Source organism: Mobula hypostoma, chromosome 24, assembly GCF_963921235.1.
Source record: "Mobula hypostoma chromosome 24, sMobHyp1.1, whole genome shotgun sequence".
Classification (NCBI taxonomy): Eukaryota; Metazoa; Chordata; class Chondrichthyes; order Myliobatiformes; family Myliobatidae; genus Mobula; species Mobula hypostoma.
The window spans coordinates 21,931,291-21,948,631 of NC_086120.1; positions in this window are offsets into that span (position 1 = coordinate 21,931,291).

Below are 17,341 nucleotides of genomic sequence, written 5' to 3' on the forward strand. Positions count from 1 at the left end.
CTTTGATTCGACCTATGACAGTAGAATTAAAACATAGACACTGGAATTAAAACATGAGACAAATTATTGATCTGCTAAGCAGATAAGCTCGATGGAAGAAGACAAAGGTGCAGAAATTGTACCAATGGACATCGGTGTCCATCAAGAATCTGTTCTGAGCCTTTACAATTCATTTGTAAGGGCTCAAAACAGATAGAGTGGACAGCCAGCGCCTCTTCCCCAGGGCACCACTGCTCAATACAAGAGGACATGGCTTTAAGGTAAGGGGTGGGAAGTTCAAGGGGGATATTTGAGGAAGGTTTTTTACTCAGAGGGTGGTTGGTGTGTGGAATGCACTGCCTGAGTCAGTGGTGGAGATACACTAGTGAAGTTTAAGAGACTACTAGACAGGTATATGGAGGAATTTAAGGTGGGGGGTTATATGGGAGGCAGGGTTTAAGGGTCGGCACAACACTGTGGGCCGAAGGGCCTGTACTGTGCTGTACTATTCTATGTTCTATGTTCTATTTTGTCTACTAGCTGTTTATCCAGTACAATAGAGGGGCATACATCTGAATTGTCGATGTCTCATTGTGAAATTGTTCAGATGGGAGCTGAAGTATCAGAGACACTGATATGAACTATAAAGAGAAATAATCTATTATATTTGAATTTTGCTCTATAAAATGCACACTCACAGAAAACAATAAATAGTTTTAACCAGAGGTCAACATAATGTTATTGGATAAGAGATGTGGAACTAAAACAGTGTTGGGATAGAGACCAGCCATGAACTTATTTATTCATTTGCTTGTTTGTTTATTTATTTATTAGTTATCTATTGCGATACAGTGCAGAATAAAACCTTTGAGCCGCATTGCCCAGCAACCCCCGATTTAACCCTCGCCTAATCACAGGGCCATTTATCAGCCAGTATAGCTTTGGACTGGGGGTGGAAACTGGGGCACATGGTCACATGGAGAACATACAAACTCCTTGCAGACAGTGGCTCGAGAAGCTGAAGGACCTACCCCCGATCCTGCGGCCTTAATGATATGTGTGAATCATCCACACACCTACAATATCCCTAAGAACAGGTTCTTTCTGGAACCGTGCCCCTGACGCTGCACGAAGCTTATCGCCTGCTCAGGTAGCAGTAGGTGAAGCCTGGGTCATCAGTTAATGGGCTTCTGGTCGTGTCTCCTATATTTGTTTTGTAAGCTTCACTGCAGACTGGGTCTGCCTTGGGTCTTGAAGAGTGAACCAGAACGGCTTCTAATTTTTTTGGTGTTGGACCACAAATGCAGTGTTTTAACGACGACAGGAAATAATCCATCAGAGACACGAGGCCACGGACGCTGGAATCTGCAGCAACTAGCAGCTCACGGGAAGAACTCAGTGAGTCTGCTGATTGTTTGAGTAATTCATCAGACACTACCCGTTCATTTCTGGTGCAAACTTCACTGATTGAAGTAGAGGTGTTTTAACACAGTAATAACATCATAGGACGTAGACATAGGAGCAGAATTAGGAATCTGCTCTGCCATACCAGCATGGCTGATTTAATATACCTCTCAATCCCACTCTCCAGCCTTCTCCCTCATAATCTTTGATGCCCTGACTAATCAAGAACCTATCAACCTCCGCTTTAAATATACTCAATGAATTGGCCTCCACAGCTGTCTCTGGCAATGAATTCCACAGTTTAACCTCCCTCTGGCTAAAGAAATTCCTTCTCATCTCTGTTCTACAAAGACGTCCTAATCTGAGGCTGTGGCCTTTGGTCCTAGAGTCTCACACTATAGGAAACATCCTCTCAACATCCACTCTCCCTAGTCCTTTTAATGTTTAACTGGTTTCAATGAAATTCCCCTCATTCTTCTAAACTCCAGCGAGCACAGGCACAGAACCATGAAACACTTCTCTAACATTAACCCTTTCGGTTATGTTTGTGGTACAGGGAAGCCAGATGCCCGTGAATAACACACACAAGAGGCAGAGAGGTGAGGAACAAATATGCTGCAGTTTATTTTACTTGTAAATCATCTACCCAGAATGCACACTCTCTCTCTCTCTCTCTCTCTCTCCCTCCCTCCCTCCCTCCCTATTGTTTGTACAAGTCGTTGAGCAAGGTTACTAGTGCCTGGATGACATATTGTTGGTTTGATGTGCTGAATACAGTTTGCTTCCATAAATGCTTTGAACACTTCAGACAGGAGTTGTGGACCATCGTCACTTACAAGGAGTTGAGGAACCCCAAACTGGCTAAAGATGGAACATGGCTCCTCCATGAAATTTTCTGATGTAGTGCCCTTCATGATGACAACCTCAGGCTATTTGCTGTGAGTGTCCACTATGACCAAGAACACTTTGAGGGTGCCTTGTGACCCTTTATATACATAATACTTCCATTCCTGGAGTCATTCTTGTGAACCACCTCTGGACCCTCTCCAATGTCAGAACATTTTTTCTGAGATAAGGGACCCAAAACTGATCACAATATTCCAAGTGCAGTCGGATCAATGCCTTTTCAAGCCTTAGCATCACATCCTTGCTTTGGCATTCTTGTCTTCTTGAAATGAATGTTAACATTGCATGTGCCATCAAGTTAACCATCAGGAAATTCTGCAAGAGGACTCCCAAACACGAGGAATTCTGCAGATGCTGGAAATTCAAGCAACACACATCAAAGTTGCTGGTGAACGCAGCAGGCCAGGCAGCATCTCTAGGAAGAGGTACAGTCGATGTTTTGGGCCGAGACCCTTCATCAGGACTGACTGAAAGAAGAGCTAGTAAGAGATTTAAAAGTGGGAGGGGGAGGGGGAGATCCAAAATGATAGGAGAAGACAGGAGGGTGAGGGATGGAACCAAGAGCTGGACAGGTGATTGGCAAAGGGGATATGAGAGGATCATGGGACAGGAGGCCCAGGGAGAAGGAAAAGGCGGGGGGGGGGAAACCCAGAGGATGGGTATGGGGTATAGTGAGAGGGACAGAGGGAGAAAAAGGAGAGAGAGAAAAAAATGTGTGTATATCAATAAATAACGGATGGGGTACGAGGGGGAGGTGGGGCATTAGCGGAAGTTTGAGAAGTCAATGTTCATGCCATCAGGTTGGAGGTTACCCAGACAGTGTTGGGTAAGGTGTTGTTCCTCCAACCTGAGTGTGGCTTCATCTTTACAGTAGAGGAGGCCGTGGATAGACATATCAGAATGGGAATGGGACGTGGAATTAAAATGTGTGGCCACCGGTAGATCCTGCTTTCTCTGGCGGACAGGACTCCCAAGTCCCTTTGCGCCTCTGATTTATGAATTTGCTCCCCATTTAGAAAATAGAATTTTTACTTCAAAATGTGACCTCTCGTCAAGACAGATGGACGACATGGAAGTAAAAACTTTTGACTGTTTCTCAGAACAGTGAACCAATAAACCAATATCAATTGGCTTCTTCTTTTCTGATGTTACTATCAATTTTGAAGATGTTTAAAATTTTTGCCATTGCATATTCATTATCACTATTATGGCTATCAGTAAAGAATCAAAAAATAATTTGCACTGTCCTGCCGAATTTCAGATCTTCTGTGTTTTTTCCCCTTAATCATTTATCATCAGCTTACCATCTACAGAAAGTAGACTGTGGCTTCAATGTCTCAACAACTCCAGAATCTTCTCTTAGCCTTTTGTATTCCAGTCGGAGTTGTCTCAATGCTCTCATCATTAGTTCAGAAAGGAGGGAATGTTAAAATGGGGCCCCTTTTCAGTATTTTAAAGAGAAGACTAGTTATCTCTGATATCTATTATAACAATTATCCCTTACTCAGCATACAATTATCAATTATCCCTTACTCAGCATACTGAAAAGTAAATCACTTGCTCATTATCACAATCTTGTTAGTGAGAGATTGTCTGTGAAAATTAGCCACTCTGTTTTACAGTATTTCAGAAATACTTTGGTTGTAAAAGGTTAAGCCAACAGTGGTCGTTAATGGCACAGTAAAAGTAGAGTCATAGAAAAGTATAGCCCAGAGGCAGGCCCTTCAGCCCATCTAGTTCATCCTGAAACCAATTAAACTGCCTACTCCCAATCACCTGCACCAGAACCATAGCCTTCCTTATCTCTACTATCCATGTACCTATCTCAAAACGTCTCTCAAACGTTGAAGTCAAGTTCAGATAGACCACTTTAGCTGGCACCTCATTCCACTCTCTCATGACCCTCTGAGTGAAGGAGTTTCCCCTCACGTTCCCCTTAAGCTTCTCACCTTTCACCCCAAAGCCATGACCTCTGTTTGTAGTCCCACCCAACCTCAGTACAAAAAGCCTGTTTGCATTCACTCTGTGTTTACCGCCTCATAATTTTGTACACCTGATGCTGATATTTAGAACCATAGACAGTGCAGAACAGAAACAGGCCCTTCTTTGGCCCACAATGTTGTGCTGAACCAGATAAAAGTAAATCAAAAACACCCAAACACTAATCCCTCCTACCTACACCATGTCCATATCCCTCCATCTTCCTCATATCCTTGTGCCTATCTAAACGTCTCTTAAAAGCCTCCAACGTATTTGCCTCCACCACCGTAACAGACCGCGCTTTTCAGGCATCTGCCACGCTCTGAGTAAAAAACTTACCTCTCACCTTCAATCCTTGCCCTCTGGTATTAGACATTTCAACCCTGGGAAACAGATACTCCCTGTCTACTCTGTCAATGCCTCTCATAATCTTCTAAACCTCTCTCAGATCTCCCCTCACCCCCCTCTTTCTTCTTTCAACATAGGATCATCAATAGAGAGAATTTACTGAATGATGTCCTCTAACTTAAGGCAACAGATTTCTTCTTTAAACATTTGATATCTGCTGTTTATTCTAAATGTGGAAAAAGCTTTGGAATCCAGTTTTATGAAGGATGGCATGGGGTAAAGATTGAAGCTTTTAAAGTGATGGGGTACAGGAAGGAGCCACATTCTGACCCCTATCTCACGTTTCACTACATATCATTTCAGTATAGGAACGGTGTATTCAGTCCAAATGGCTTTTGTTAGAGATTATGTCCCCCATAGATTTCTTCCCACCCTGCTTCATCTCAGCCTATTGTTTTGTTTTGTAACTCCAAAACATAAAAATAACTGAAAGGAACCATGGAGCTGGGAATGTTTGCCTTAATTTCATTTTTACTTTAAGCATATGTTGAGGTAGCGTGATGACATATGCCATTCACATAGTTTTATATGTAACACGTAATGAATTATGCAAACAACAAAGAATGCTTAATCAAACAATATATTTACAATATTATTCAAATATTGCTGAAATATTAAATACACAACACCTTTCACTATATTTCTCCCCAGTAAATGCAGCTGCAGTACTTAACCAAACTATTCCATGTGGAAACAAGTTCAAACCATTTCCTCACTAAAGAATTTGAAGGTATTTAAAGGCGTTAACAACTACATTTTGTAGAAACATCTTTTTTTGATCAGCACATTGGAGCTAGTCATCTGAATAAAGGCATTGATAGATACTTTGTTGTTCTTTTACATGCCTTGTGGCACATCGAGCAGCAGCCTTCCCGTTTCTTTAGCATTTTTGTCTGTTTTTTTACGAGGCCAAGTTGCTAGCTCGACACTCAGCCTACAGCCTAGCATGGATGGAAAGCGTGCAAGGAGCTGGCCAGATTCGAACCCAGGACCACTCGCCTCGAAGTCTGGTGCAGATACCATTACACCACCGGCCGGCAATTGATAAATATAGTGGATGCTTAAAGCCTGTATAAGCCCCTGAGGAGCATTAGCTGTAGCATTCTGCCAGCCAGATTGTGAACCCTTATCCCTTCTCTCCGATGTTTTATGTCATAAAACTGATAAGTTTTATGTCATTACACTGAAGGATAAGCTGCACTTCTCACTTTTGCCCAGATACAACACCTCTCGCTCTATGGTTTTGGAAAGGGAATGTGTTCGCAGACTCAGATCGAGTTCTGCCATGAGTTCTGGACACAGAATCTGGTTACAAGGAAAACTTTTTATTTCTTTGCAATCATTCCACTCGGAAATGAAGATGAACACAGATGACAAGTCTGTGCTGTCCTCAGCAACTTAGATTGTCATTTTTGGGGCAAAATGGTAAATATCACACTTTGGATACAACTTATACTGTTGCAAAACACAAATACCCTATTTAAATCTGGTCATGCCATGGAAGTACTGCTTGAGAACTAAGTGTTTTATTTTCAGCGTACCCAGAGAAAATAGGTCACATGAAGTAATGTGATATACTGCACGTGCAATTAAATGGATCATTTATGGTCCAGTTAACGAACATCTGTACATCCTGGCAGAATTAACATAATTGGCCAGGCATAAGTATTTCAGTGGGGAATCTGGGATATATTTCCTGAGTAAGCTGATTTGACAAAATAGAATCAGAATCAGGTTTAAAATCACCAGCATATATTGTGAAATTTGTTAACTTTGTGGCAGCAGTACAATACTATATATATATATAAAAACATACTTATTAAGTAATAAGTATATATATATATTTTAAATAGTTAAATAAATTGTACATAAAAGTAGGAAATAAATAAGTATTAAGGCAGTGTTTGTTGCGTGGATGAAATCACCAGAGAGACAGAGTCACTGGTAGATACAAAGCAGCTTCTTTATTCAACACAACAAGGTACAGCAGGCATCATACGGACAGAGACGCTTTCGGTAGAAAGGTCTGCTAGCCCAATGTGGGCTCGATATTTATCTGCTAAACACGAAGACAATCGCTACTTAAAAAGTTACAGACAATGCATAGACAAACTTCCTTTTGGAGCTACATACAAAACGTCACATCTCCTAAACTTCATCGTTTCCTTCCGACGCCAACATGTCTGAGTTGGTATCCACAGCCTTTAGGAATGCAAGTTAAATCCACAGTACATTTATTTGGCATTTTACGTGCTAACATAGAAGACAATTAAGATTTATAAAGTATAGATAATACTGTCTTCAAAACTACAGCATCTGGTCAAAAAACGGCGCCAGAAACATCTGGTATTCACACCTTTTTGGGAAGCGCATTGTTGTGGACTCAATCCACAGTACTTTGTCAAATAGAAGTCTGGTGGCCAAAATCACTTAAGTGTAAACGAATCATCTACCCAAAAAAAGTCACTCTAACAGTATATATAAATAAACATACTTCTTAAGTAATAAGTATATATATATGTATTTTAAGTAGTTAAATAAGTTGTACATAAAAATAGGAAATAAAGAAGTATTGAGGCAGTGTTCCTGGGTTCGATGTCCATTCAGTAATCCCATAGAAGAGGGGAAGAAGCTGTTGCTGAATCACTGAGTGTGTGCCTCCAGGCTTCTGTACCTGCTTCCTGATGGTAACAGTGAGAAGAGGGCACGTCCTGGGTGGTGGGGGTTCTTAACGATGGACTCCACCTTCCCAAGGCACCACTTCTTTAAGATTTCTTGGATACTATGGAGGCTAGTGCCCATGATGGAGCTGAATAATTTTACAACTCTCTGCAGCTTACTTCAATCCTGTGCAGTGTGCCCCCCACCGCCCCGTACCAGACAGTGATGCAGCCAGTTAGAATGCTCACCACGGTGTATCTGTAGACATTTACGAGTGTTTTTGGTGACATACTAAATCTCCTCAAACTCTTCATAAAATATAGCCACTCTCTTGTCTTCTTTATAGCTGCATCGATATGTTGGATTCAGGTTAAATTCTCCAAGATGTTGACAGCCAGGACTTAGAATTTCCCACTCTCTCCACTGCTGATCCCTTACGAGGACTGGCATGCTTTGAGCTGTGCCTGGCCGCACAATCATGGGTGTAGAGAGAGTAGAGCAATAGACTAAACACACATCCCTGAGGTGCGCCAGTGTTGATTGTCAGCAAGGTGGAATTTTATTGTGGTCTTCCAGTTAGGACTACAAGGATCCAGGTGCAGAGGCCCAGGTCCTGGAGCTTTTCAAAAGTTCAAAGGTACAAAGGTTCACTTACGAGCAAAGTATGTATGCAGTATATAACTCTGAGATTCATCTTCTCCAGATAGCCACAAAACAAAGAAAAACCATGGAAGTCGTTCAAGAAAAACATCAAACCCACTCCCCTACACAAAAAATGAACAAACGGCAGGGGGAGGGGAGGGGGGAACATTCCCCCCCACTCCCTCCCCCTCCCCTCCCTCCTCCAAACAGCAACAAGAACATAAATCCCCAATCCCCTCATCCCCCCACAAAAAAAATCTGAACAAATGTGTCATACGGCAACAAGAAAGAATGGACGAAAACGCAGAATATAAAAACCATAAAGCTAAAAGAGTCTAATCCATAAATCGCAGAACTTCAGTAACATCCTCCAACAGCATTGAGAGAGGGAGATGCCACTTGAACTCAGAGGCCTTCCCTCCAGCAACAGTGAGCAACTGGCTGCCACACAACCTCCTTCTCCGGCAGCAGTGAGAGATCCATCACAGCAGCGAAAAAGAGGCAGGTAGTTGGCGTTGAACCCTCGCTCACCTTCCGCATTAGCCTCAATCTTCCTCGACACTTTTATGGGCGATTAATGGATGCTTAGATTGGTGAAATGGAGTTGATGATGAGTTCGCATCCCATCTCTACGCTTCCTCACCTCAAGGCCGCTCGCGCTCGCAGTCGCTTCCTGGAATCTTCTTGGAGACAACAAAGCGCCAGGTCACTCAGTCAATCTTCAAACTGTAAATCGCAGGGTCTAACAGTTCCGGGAACACATTTTATATAAAAAGCATCCTGACATAAGTATTTGTATTGTCCAGGTGATCCAAGGTCTTGTGGAGAGCCGGTGAGATCACATCCACCCAAGACCTATTGTAGCAATAGGCAAATTGCAGTGGGTCCAGGCCCTTGCTTAGACAGGACATGATTCTAGCCATAACTACCTCTCAAAGCACTTCATCACTGTGGATTGGAGTTCTACTGGACGTTAGTCATTAAGGCCGCTCACCTTGCTCTTCTTGGCCACTGTACAAAGCGGAAGGGTACTTCCAACTGTAGGAATGAGCGATTGAAAATGTCTTTGAACATCCCCGCCAAATGGTTGGCACAGCTTTTCAGAGCCTTACCAAGTACTCCATCAGGGCCTGTAGCCTTGCAAGGGTTCACCCTCTTGAAAGGCAGCCTGACATCAACCTTCGAGACAGAGATCACAGGGTCACCGGGTGCTGCAGTGATCCTCAGAGCTGTTTCAGAATACTGATGTGCATCCGATGTTGCCTCCAACCTCACTCGGAATTATTCCTTAGCTCTTGAAGTAGCCCTCTGCAAACCATACCTGGTTTTCTTGCACAGGTCAGGACCGCTGGATTTGAATGCCACAGATCTAGCCCCCAGCGCCCTGGTTCATCCACGGCTTTTGGTTTGGGTATGTACGGTAGGCACACACTCATCTACATGGGTTTTAATGAAGTCAGTGACGGCTGTGGCATACTCACCCGGACTCAGAGATGACTGCCCGAATATCGTCCTGTCTACCGATTCAAAGCAGACCTGTGCCTCCCTTGTCCATACCTTCTTGGTCCTCACTACTGGTGCTGCAGTCTTCAGACTCTGCCTATCCTCAGGGAGTAGAAGTAGAGCCAAAATGTGGGTGTGGGACAGCACGGTCAGCACTCTTGTTGGCGGTGTAACAGCGACTCGGCTCCTCCAGTACTACAAGTGGTTTGTTGGTGATAATTATTTAGAGATTTTTTCAAGCTGGCCTGGTTAAAATCCCCCAAAATGATGGGGAAGGCAACAGGATGTGCTGTTTATCGCCTGTTGAGCACATCACTCAGTTTGTCAAGAGCCTGCTTGACATTGCCCTGTGGTGGGATGTGCATTGCTACTAAAATAATCCCTGAAATCTCCCGCCACAGGTAAAATGGACGGCTCTTGATCACAAGGCGACCCAGGTCTGGTGAACAGGACTGGAACAGAACTGCCCCGTTTGTACACCACAAAGGCAATCTGATCCTTCGATGCCCAGTGGTATAGGGGAGAGGTACCAACTCCCACACTTTCGGGCATTGGTATCACCCAGAGCATTATGGGTGAGGTGGTCCTTCTTACTTTAGGAGCAGATGTACAGGGAAGAGGGATATCAGACTATTGCAAATAACAGTAAAACATTTTCCCAATGCATTACACCTTCCTTTCCATGTTCATTGAAAATGTATTGCTTTAATCTCATACCTTCTCTAGAATTTCAAGTAACCAAAGCCAGCAACCTTTATTTGATAAAATAACCAGTAGAAAATGTGCACCTTTTCCTACATGATTCCACCTTCCACTTTGATGTAGAAATGCTCAAAGTGAATACAAGCCAGCCATTGGCTCCAAATATCTAAACTCTATGGAGTCATTATGTGAATGTTCATCTCTCATACGATTTCTCCAAGGTATAACATGCAAGCCTGTATGAACTCTCACAAATGGTCCTGGACCTGAAACGTTAGCTCTGTTTCACTTTCTACAGATGCTACCTGACCTGGGTGTTTCCTGCATCGTCTGTTTAGCGTTCAATAAGTGACAAGATCTGTTGCTCCTGCTCTCTACAATAGGGTTATGGGATAGACCGGAGAGGTGCCAGATTCTCCTTCTGGGTTTGTTATGGAAAAACTTATATCTGACCAGAACAGACATACATTTGTTACACCACATGTAGAGTACCCTGTATAGTTCTGTTCAATGTACTGTAGGACTGTGTAATTGCTCTTAGAGGGGGATGCAGAAGAAACTTTCAGCAATGATGCCAAGTATATATTTGGGGAACAAAGGTGGGCAAAGCTGCGATATTTTTGTTTGGAACTAAGGTGACTGAGGGGAACACACACAAAATGCTGGAGGAACTCAACAGGCCAGGCAGCATCTATGGAAAAGAATATAGTCAGATGCTTTGGGCCAAGATCCTTCATCAAGATTCCTGCTGAAAGGTCTTGGCCCGAAACGTCGACTGTACTCTTTTCCATAACAGTCTGGTCTGCCGAGTTCCTCCAGCGTTTTCTGTGTGTGTGCTGCTCAGATTTCCAGCATCTGCAGATTTTCTCTTGCTTGTGACTGAGAGGAGATTTAATTGAAATCGATAACTTTATGAGAAATCTGGACATGGTAAGCAGCACAGATCTAATTCCTTTAGCAGGGATGTCAGTAAATAGAAGGCATTGGTGTAGGTTAAATGGTAGGAATGAAAAGATGAAGAGAAAATATTCACTCAACGAGCTGTCAAGATCTGGAACTCTACACCTCGAAGAATGATGGAAACAGAAATGTTTTTAGAGAGAACGTGGATGAGTAGATCACCTGCAGGACAATGGACCAGGAGCTGGGAAGCAGGATTAACCTAGGGTCTAGTTTAGCTCTCCCACTTTCTCTTTTTCACCCCCTAGTTGTGATGAAGGGTTCCAGACCTGAAATATTGACATTATTTTCTCTTTCCTCGGATTCTGCCCGACCTGCTGTGTGAATCCAGCATTTTCTATTTTACTTTCAGTTTTTACATACCGGGGACACAAATATCCTCCTCCTCAGCCATATACAGTATTTCTCAGGCATCCATGATCTAACATGTTATGGAAACTGATAGTTAGGATTCCTTCTATTGATTCCCCTCTTGTTTCCACACCTGTTAGTTTGTGTTTCCATGGAGTGGAGCCACCACCTGCTCTCTGGTCACTATTTTATTTGGTAAGTAGGTTAACTGATGATTGTAAAAAATTCCTGTGATTAAGCAGGGGTTAATTTGGCAGCTTGTTGTGCAGCGTAGCTCATTGGGCTGTATCTCCAAATAAATAATAACTAGATTAGGCGAAACCTAGCAATTGTGATATGTATGTCATCAGCTCATAAGGTGGACAAGTAAATACTTGCTTTCTGGAGATTTATTACCGAAAAGATCACTATGCTCCTTAAACTCCTATTTTCAATTTTCTTGCTTTAGGAAAGGCAGTAAAGGCAGTAAAAATGAAAACACATGTTTTATGTGTTCTTTCTATATCCTTTCTGCAGCACGTGCCCAAAGATGATGTTTTCAAGGAGGTGAAGTTCCAGTTGCTGGGGCCGTGGATCAAGTGGCTCCTCATCTTCGTCTTCCTCGCCTCGTGACAACGCTACCCTGACAGCTGGTCCTCTGCTTGTTTCATCTTGATGGGCAAAGTGATTCTCATCTGATGATCAAATGGGGCCTTTCACAGCAGAGGAGTAAAGGAATGATTGCATCACTACTCGGTTGCACAGAGTGAGGTCAGAGAAAGTTTATTTTCCAATGTGATGTACACTAAGCTGCTGGTGGGAACGTGGCTGATGGCAACGTTGTTTATCTGGTATGTCCACAGATCATCACTGTACAAGGGAGATGTCATTTTATAGGACCAGACTCCATCAGCCAGCATTAGGTTGGATGAGGTTAATCCCACTTCCAGGCTTCTCAAAGTGCATCCCACTCATGGATTGCAATGTGTGACCATTTCAGCTCTCATTCTCAGGTCAGTTTTTCCTTTCAGCTAAAGCCCACGTACGTAACAGGGGAGTATGTAATCCCTAAAGTTAAGAGGTAGTTCTAGGTGACCAAGATTGAATGTATCAAAGGAACATATAACAGATCACCGCAAAGAGCTCCTGATGCCCTACCACCAGTTGCACGCTGGGAAAGAATAGCCTTCTGCTGCTTGCCATTGAGAACGAGAGCTGATGTGTAGATGTGCGCTCGCTGGAATAAGCCTAAAGCAAGAAAACTGAAAATAGGAGTTTACAGAGCAAGGGTGTTTATTCAGTGCGTCAAAAATCCAACTTACACAAATTAGCGAAAATAGTGAAAAGGGAACTGCTGATGTTTACAGGAAGATATCTACCAGAAAACACAATTGTAGCTACATACTATTTTGTCCATGTGAACCCCTGGCAGCTCGATCTCGATCTCTCTCTCTGCCACCAAGAGCCATCCACCACATTTTTTTCAGCACCAAGATATACCGTCTTTAATTACCCCAAAAGTTAACTCAAGACTACACATGAACATGATGCATCCCATAATGTAGTTACAATCATACTACAAAATAAACAGAAGCATTTACCTAAAATATAGTATACAAACAATATATACACATTTACACATCCCCATTACCAAAGAGATTGAATATTCCGAAGTGTTTGGGGAGAGGGAGCGAGTAACCATAAAGCCAACCCATTATAAGATTATACCCGGAGAAGACATTAAAGTGTGCACACTTAGTGCAACGACAGCAGAATAGCAAGGCAATGTGTGTGTGTGTGTGTGCATGGAATGAGTTTACCAAGCACTCCCTATCACATCCCCAAAATGCATCCTTTAGGAGATGAAGTCTCTCCCTTGCTCTTACAGCTGCAAAGCATACCAGATAAACAACGTTGCCATCAGCCATGTTCCCACCAGCAGCTTAGTGCACATCACATTGGAAAATAAACTTTCCCTGGCCTCACTCTGTGCAACCGAGTAGTGACGCAATCATTCCTTTACTCCTCTGCTGTGAAAGGCCCCATTTGATCATCAGATGAGAATCACTTTGCCCATCAAGATGAAACAAGCAGAGGACCAGCTGTCAAGGTAGCGTTGTCACGAGGCGAGGAAGACGAAGATGAGGAGCCACTTGATCCACGGCCCCAGCAACTGGAACTTCACCTCCTTGAAAACATCATCTTTGGGCACGTGCTGCAGAAAGGATGTAGAAAGAACACATAAAACATGTGTTTTCATTTTTACTGCCTTGATGTAGCCATGTATGGACTGATCGGAATGAAAGGCGTAGAAACATAGAAACATAGAAAATAGGTGCAGGAGTAGGCCATTCGGCCCTTCGAGCCTGCACCGCCATTCAGTACGATCATGGCTGATCATCCAACTCAGAATCCTGTACCTGCCTTCTCTCCATACCCCCGATCCCTTTAGCCACAAGGGCCATATCTAACTCCCTCTTAAATATAGCCAATGAACTGGCCTCAACTGTTTCCTGTGGCAGAGAATTCCACAGATTCACCACTCTCTGTGTGAAGAAGTTTTTCTTCATCTCGGTCCTAAAAGGCTTCCCCTTTATCCTCAAACTGTGACCCCTCGTTCTGGACTTCCCCAACATTGGGAACAATCTTCCTGCATCTAGTCTGTCCAATCCCTTTAGAATTTTATACGTTTCAATCAGACCCCCCCTCAATCTTCTAAATTCCAGAGAGTATAAGCCTAGTCGATCCAGTCTTTCATCATATGAAAGTCCTGCCATCCCAGGAATCAATCTGGTGAACCTTCTTTGTACTCCCTCTATGGCAAGGATGTCTTTCCTCAGATTAGGGGACCAAAACTACACACAATACTCCAGGTGTGGTCTCACCAAGGCCTTGTACAACTGCAGTAGTACCTCCCTGCTCCTGTACTCAAATCCTCTTGCTATGAATGCCAGCATACCATTCGCCTTTTTCACTGCCTGCTGTACCTGCATGCCCACTTTCAATGACTGGTGTACAATGACACCCAGGTCTCATTTCACCTTCCCTTTTCCTAATCGGCCACCATTCAGATAATAATCTGTTTTCCTGTTCTTGCCACCAAAGTGGATAACCTCACATTTATCCACATTAAATTGCATCTGCCATGAATTTGCCCACTCACCTAACCTATTCAAGTCACCCTGTATCCTCTTAGCATCCTCCTCACAGCTAACACTGTCGCCCAGCTTCGTGTCATCCGCAAACTTGGAGATGCTGCATTTAAATCCCTCGTCTAAGTCATTAATATATATTGTAAACAACTAGAGTCCCAGCACTGAGCCTTGCGGTACCCCACTAGTCACCGCCTGCCATTCTGAAAAGGTCCTGTTTATTCCCACTCTTTGCTTCCTGTCTGCCAACCAATTCTCTATCCCCATCAATACCATATCCCCAATACCGTGTGCTTTAAGTTTGCACACTAACCTCCTGTGTGGGACCTTGTCAAAAGCCTTTTGAAAATCCAAATATACCACATCCACTGGTTCTCCCCTATCCACTCTACTAGTTACATCCTCAAAAAATTCTATGAGATTCGTCAGACATGATTTTCCTTTCACAAATCCATGCTGACTTTGTCTGATGATTTCACCGCTTTCCAAATGTGCTGTTATCACATCTTTGATAACTGACTCTAGCAGTTTCCCCACCACCGATGTCAGGCTAACCGGTCTATAATTCCCCGGTTTCTCTCTCCCTCCTTTTTTAAAAAGCGGGGTTACATTAGCCACCCTCCAATCCTCAGGAACTAATCCAGAATCTAAAGAGTTTTGAAAAATTATCACTAATGCATCCACTACTTCTTGGGCTACTTCCTTAAACACTCTGGGATGCAGACCATCTGGCCCTGAAGATTTATCTGCCTTTAATCCCTTCAATTGACCTAACACCACTTCCCTACTAACATGTATTTCCCTCAGTTCCTCCATCTCACTAGACCCTCAGTCCCCTACTATTTCCGGAAGATTATTTATATCCTCCTTAGTGAAGACAGAACCAAAGTAGTTATTCAATTGGTCTGCCATGTCCTTGTTCCCCATGATCAATTCACCTGTTTCTGACTGTAAGGGACCCACATTTATCTTAACCAATCTTTTTCTTTTCACATATCTATAAAAGCTTTTACAGTCAGTTTTTATGTTCCCTGCCAGTTTTCTCTCATAATCTCTTTTCCCCTTCCTAATTAAGCCCTTTGTCCTGCTCTGCTGAACTCTGAATTTCTCCCAGTCCTCAGGTGAGCCACTTTTTCTGCCTAATTTGTATGTTTCTTCTTTGGAATTGAAAACAAAAGCTTAATACATGTAACAATAATAAACCAATTCAGTTCCGGTTCCTTTCTGCACAACCAGTCTCAGAAGGGACTAATTTGTAGAGGCACTTTATCCTCTGCTAGATTGTGGGATTAGTATTTAGCTAGTGTGCTACAATCAATTACTTCCACCATTACCATGCCTCCTTTGGTCTGCAGTAGTATTCACCACTTCCCAGAGATCTTCACCTTCAACAGTTAACAGTTGCAAAAAATAGTTGACACCACACTCAACTAATACCATATGACCATAAGACCACAAGATATAGGAGCAGAATTGGGCCACTCGGCCCGTCGAGTCTGTTCCGTCATTCAATCATGGGCTGATCCAATTCTTCCAGTCATCCCCACTCCCCTACCTTCACCCCATACCCTTTGATGCCCTGGCTAATCAAGAACCTATCTATCTCTGCCTTAAATACACCCAATGACTTGGCCTCTACAGCCGCTCATGGCAACAAATTCCACAGATTTACCACCCTCTGACTAAAATAATTTCTCAGCATCTCAGTTCTAAATGGAGGTCCTTCAATCCTGAAGTCGTGCCCTCTTGTCCTAGAATCCCCTACCATGGGAAATAACTTTGCCGTATCTAATCTGTTCAGGCCTTTTAACATTCAGAATGTTTCTATGAGATTCCCCTTTCATTCTCCTGAACTCCAGGGAATACAGCCCAAGAGCTGCCAGACATTCCTCATACAGTAACCCTTTCATTCCTGGAATCATTGTTGTGAATCTTCTCTGAACCCTCTCCAATGTCAGTATATCCTTTCTAAAATAAGGAGTCCAAAACTGCACACAATACTTGAAGTGTGGTCTCACGAGTGCCTTATAGAGCCTCAACATCATATCCCTGCTCTTATATTCTATACCTCGAGAAATGAATGCCAACATTGCATTCGCCTTCTGTACCACTGACTCAACCTGGAGGTTACCCTTTAGGATATCCTGCACAAGGACTCCCAAGTTCCTTTGCATCTTTGCATTTTGAATTCTCTCCCCATCTAAATAGTAGTCTGCCCATTTATTTCTTCCACCAAAGTGTGTGACTATACGTTTTCTAACATTGTATTTCATTTGCCACTTCTTTGTCCATTCCCCTAAACTATCTACGTCTCTCTGCAGACCCCCGTTTCCTGAACACTACCCACTCCTCCACTTATCTTTGTATCATCGGCAAATTTGGCCACAAATCCATTAATACCGTAGTCCAAATTATTGACATACATCATAAAAAGCAGCGGTCCTAACACCAACCCCTGTGGAACTCCACTGGTAACCGTTAATATTAACCGTTAATACATGTCAATATTACAGACCACCCAACAGTCTGTGGGACTTCAAGGAGCAAGTTTGTAGAGGGATCGTGGACTGTTGCAAGAAACATAACGTTGCGATAGAAGGTGATTTTAATTTTCCACATATTGACTGGGACTCCCATATTGTAAAAGGGCTGGATGGGAAAGAGTTTGTCAGGTGTGTTGAGGAAAGTTTCCTTAATCAGTACATAGAAGTTAC